The 5,355-nt window shown below is 43.5% G+C and overlaps 1 pseudogene; it reads left to right on the top strand.

The window, feature by feature from the left end:
- The first annotated feature begins 402 nt into the window (after positions 1-402).
- Positions 403-2,742, top strand: LOC127618439 (uncharacterized protein K02A2.6-like; annotated as a pseudogene).
- Positions 2,743-5,355: the final 2,613 nt, after the last annotated feature.

Below are 5,355 nucleotides of genomic sequence, written 5' to 3'. Positions count from 1 at the left end.
GGTATGGTCAGCTGCGATGGCCCAACCTATCTGACAGAAATACAACGTTGGGCCAACGTTGGTATGGTCAGCTGCGATGGCCCAACCTATCTGACAGAAATACAACGTTGGGCCAACGTTGGTACGGTCAGCTGCAATGGCCCACCACTTTCCTCAAATATATGTGTAGCGGACTTCGTCTCACACCACAAAGAAACTCCAACAACACCACTGGCTTCGGTGGACCACGTCTGCAGTTTATTGACAGAGGACAGACAATCAACACACAAGCCTTCAGGTTCACTCTCTTTCAGCTGACTCTCTCCAGTCACAGGCTGTTCTGAGAGAGCAGTTTATTAAATAAAGTCTTGTAATACTGTAATGTATTGACTGACTATTGTAAGAGTGAGGTTCCTTTAAGAGATGAAAAGCCTGGTGAGGGCGGGGCTGTTCGGGGAAGAAGTTTGTGTGTGCAGTTTAGAGTTTGCCCTGGTGTTGAACAAATCAGATGTTGTTCTGTTATATGCTACTTTGAGTTCTGAACTGTTCTCGAAGCTAGCTGGAGGAGTAGTTTTCACTAAACTTGACCTGAAACAGGCTTATCAGCAGCTTCCAGTGGATAATGACGCAGCCGACTTACTGACTATTAACACTCACCGTTGGCTTTTCCGGGCTCAACGGTTGCAATTTGGGGTGTCAACGGCCGTTTCAATATTTCAAAGATTTATGGACACTTTGCTCGCAGGAATTCCAGAAGTCCAACCATACCTGGATGACATCCTGATTTCGGGCAAAACCATGGAAGAACACAATGAACGGCTACGGGCCATACTGAAGTGCTTCGCAGAAGCTGGGTTGCGACTAAAAAAAGAGAAAAGCATTTTTGCTGCCACTCAAGTGGAGTTTTTGGGGTTTAGAGTGGATAAAGATGGCATCAAACCAACCCATGAAAAAGTGGATGCGATACGGAAAGCTCCGTCCCCACAGAACAAAACAGAACTTCAGGCATTCTTGGGGCTGCTTAACTTTTACAGCTGCTTTCTTCCCAATAAGGCTACCGTCCTGGAACCCCTGCATCGCCTTCTAGACCAGTCTGCTACTTGGCAGTGGGGTGCGAAGCACAAGATGGCATATGCTCAGGCGAAAGAGTTGCTGCAAACGGATAAAGTGCTGGTCCACTATGATGAAAAGAAACCCCTGGCAGTGGTTTGCGACGCCTCACCCTATGGGCTTGGGGCTTTATTGTTCCACATGGAATGTGATGGCCAGGAGAGGCCCATCTGCTTTGCTCTCAGAACAATGTCCATCACTGAGCGGAATTATGCCCAAATTGATAAGGAAGCATTGGCGGTTGTTTTTGCAGTCAGAAAGTTTCACCAGTATCTCGCAGGCCGCCATTTCACGATCGTTACAGATCACAACTCCTGGGACTCCTGCACCATTCCAAGCCTATGCCTGCCATCCTTTCACCACGTATGCTACGTTGGAGTTTGATCATGGGAGCTTACGACTATGAGCTGTGCTACAGACCAGGCAAACAAATGGGCAATGCTGACGCCCTGAGTCGCTTACCCTTGCCGGCATCTGATACTGTTACACCACCACCATTGGAAGTGTTACTGCTTGAAATGGTGCCAGATGCACCTATGCATGCTGAGCAAATCACTAACCTTACACGCAAAGACGCTGTCCTTGCACGAGTAATGCGCTGGGTCCTGCATGGGTGGCCGGCTGATGTAATGGATAGCCGGTTCAAACCATTCCTTTCGCGCCGCCATGAACTCTGCACACAAGAACTGTTTGCTATGGGGAAGCCGTGTGGTTGTTCCTTGCTTTGCAAGAAGAGAAGTACTAGCTATGTTGCATGACGCACACCCGGGCATGGTACGCATGAAGGGACTCACAAGGAGTTATGTGTGGTGGCCGGGCATGGACCGAGACATTGAGGAGACTGTCAAGGCATGTGAAACCTGTCAGATGTCACGTCATGCACCTCCTAAGGCGTGAGTGCACCCTTGGGAGTGGACGACAAAAAGATTGTCCCGGCTGCATATTGACTTTGCAGGCCCTTTTCAGGGCAAAATATTTCTCATAGTGGTTGATGCACATAGCAGGTGGCTGGAGGTGTCTTTGATGAGTTCCATGTCATCGTCAGCCGTCATCAACACACTGAGAATACTTTTTGCAACACATGGTTTGCCTGATGTCATAGTCTCAGACAATGGTGCTTCGTTCACTTCTGCGGAATTCCAAGAGTTTGCAGAGCGCAACGGCATTCGACATGTCACTACAGCACCATATCACCCAAGCTCAAATGGTCAAGCTGAACGCATGGTGCAGACCACCAAGGAGGCCCTATCTCGCATCACCAAGGACGAGTGGCAGACCAGGCTCGCTCGTTTCTTGTTGTCACAGCACGTCACACCCAATTCATCAACTGGAAAAAGTCCTGCTGAGATGCTCATGAATCGGCGACTCACCACTGCCCTGGATCGTCTGCACCCTGATCATGATGGTGATATGCTTCGCAGACAGGAGCTTAATGCTGAAAATGGCCCTGGCACAGTCAGAGAGTTTAGACCTAAGGACATGGTATACATGAGAAGCTACACCAGAGATTCTAAGTGGGTGCCTGGAATCATTGTAGACGTCACAGGGCCCCTATCATACAAGGTCAGAGCTAGTGATGGACAAATGCACAGGCGACATGTTGACCAGTTTGCTGGACTAGACGGCACCCTTGTCCGACCAGTCAAGGCCTGAACCAGGTGGCTACACTGTTCATCCGCCTGAGTCTCCAGGGGCTGAGATGCTTGCGTTACAACCACCTGCATTAGGTGTGGGAAACCCTGATGTTGACCTTACGGGAGCTGAGGGCATGTCTGAGTCCCCTCATTCTCGGAGATACCCTGTAAGACAGCATCGGCCTCCAAGAAGGTTTTCAGACTTTGTGGACTGGGGAAAAGGGGTGTAATGTATTGACTGACTATTGTAAGAGTGAGGTTCCTTTAAGAGACGAAAAGCCTGGTGAGGGCGGGACTGTTCGGGGAAGAAGTTTGTGTGTGCAGTTTAGAGTTTGCCCTGGTGTTGAACAAATCAGATGTTGTTCTGTTATATGCTACTTTGAGTTCAGTAAAGGTTTACAAAGTTACGAATGTCTTCTCATGTTTTTCAAAGATATTACAAATACAACAATCAATTTCTTCCTGCATCTCATTTATGAAAATTCCCATTCACACAAATTAAATTAAATTAAAGAAATTAAATTCCATCAAAAGTACATATTTTTACATTTATATTATAGCCAGTATGTCTCAATTTGTTAGATCGTATAGTGTTTTTTTTCCCCTTATTGTTGTTATTAAACATACCTGCAGTTTATTGACAGAGGACAGACAATCAACACACAAGCCTTCAGGTTCACTCTCTTTCAGCTGAAGGATGTATGAGAAAAGAAATGTTAAGTACCGTCCTCCCTAACAACAACTGCAATTCATCTAATACACACAGATCACACATATGGCTATAAACATACATTTTAATATCCAAATGAAAACTACACACATTTAATATACTAAACAACATTTCCACAGACTCAATCCACCAAAATTATATGTGGAGAAAATTATTAACAAGGAAAAATAGGCACTCTAATTTGACGCGCAGGCGGCAACATAAAACAAACACGTGCGTTTATAAAACACTGAAAATATATTGAACTATTACTTTTAATAAATTAGCTTTCACTAAAGCAGGAAATACAGGCATCCTTGAAAAAATTTACATTACAATAGTCTTAACTATGGCTATTTAAGGCTCTTGTAGCAGTAAGAAGAAATTTATTTCTTCTTACTGCTGGTACAGCTGAAAAAGTTTGTAACAATTCTTCAATGCTTCATTGATTATATATTGCACTTCTAAATTGAATTTTTTTAAATTGTGTCTTTAAAGGTGCAGTGTGACATATGCTCAAGATGGACGCACAAGGAGTATACCCCTGCAACCCTTGCCTCAGAGCATTTCAAGTTTAAAAAGTGTCTGTTAAATGCATAATGTTTGCCTCAAACTATGTTGTACATATTGTTGATAAACATATTGTATGTTTAAATTTGTATTCAAATATTTTTCAATCTGTCTATAAACAAAGAATGTTTTTATAATTTATTTTCTTTTAGTAAGATACACAGAAATAGGTTATGAAGGGGTATGGTGGTAAGTGTGAAAACTAACAAAAAAGGATACCCCAACACTTCATTTTCTATGAAGCAAGACCTATAAAAACAGGGGCTATCAGAACAGCATACCCTCCACAAACTGTATTTTTATTAAACCAGGGGCTATCAGAACAGCATACCTCTTTATAAACTGTATTTTTATTGAACCAGGGGCTGTCAGAACAGCATACCCCTTTATAAACTGTATTTTTATTGAACCAGGGGCTGTCAGAACAGCATACCCCTTTATAAACTGTATTTTTATTGAACCAGGGGCTGTCAGAACAGCACACCTCTTTATAAACTGTATTTTTATTGAACCAGGGGCTGTCAGAACAGCACACCCCTTTATAAACTGTATTTTTATTGAACCAGGGGCTGTCAGAACAGCACACCTCTTTATAAACTGTATTTTTATTGAACCAGGGGCTGTCAGAACAGCATACCCCTTTATAAACTGTATTTTTATTGAACCAGGGGCTGTCAGAACAGCACACCCCTTTATAAACTGTATTTTTATTGAACCAGGGGCTGTCAGAACAGCACACCCCTTTATAAACTGTATTTGTATTGAACCAGGGGCTGTCAGAACAGCATACCCCTTTATAAACTGTATTTTTATTGAACCAGGGGCTGTCAGAACAGCACACCCCTTTATAAACTGTATTTGTATTGAACCAGGGGCTGTCAGAACAGCACACCCCTTTATAAACTGTATTTGTATTGAACCAGGGGCTGTCAGAACAGCACACCCCTTTATAAACTGTATTTGTATTGAACCAGGGGCTGTCAGAACAGCACACCTCTTTATAAACTGTATTTTTATTGAACCAGGGGCTGTCAGAACAGCATACCCCTTTATAAACTGTATTTTTATTGAACCAGGGGCTGTCAGAACAGCACACCCCTTTATAAACTGTATTTTTATTGAACCAGGGGCTGTCAGAACAGCACACCCCTTTATAAACTGTATTTTTATTGAACCAGGGGCTATCAGAACAGCACACCCCTTTATAAACTGTATTTTTATTGAACCAGGGGCTATCAGAACAGCATACCCTCCACAAACTGTATTTTTATTGAACCAGGGGCTGTCAGAACAGCATACCCCTTTATAAACTGTATTTTTATTGAACCAGGGGCTGTCAGAACAGCATACCCC

Source organism: Xyrauchen texanus, chromosome 25 (genome assembly GCF_025860055.1).
Source record: "Xyrauchen texanus isolate HMW12.3.18 chromosome 25, RBS_HiC_50CHRs, whole genome shotgun sequence".
Classification (NCBI taxonomy): domain Eukaryota; kingdom Metazoa; phylum Chordata; class Actinopteri; order Cypriniformes; family Catostomidae; genus Xyrauchen; species Xyrauchen texanus.
The sequence above is the reverse complement of the archived record's forward strand: the minus strand, read 5'-3'. Positions and strand labels throughout refer to the sequence as shown.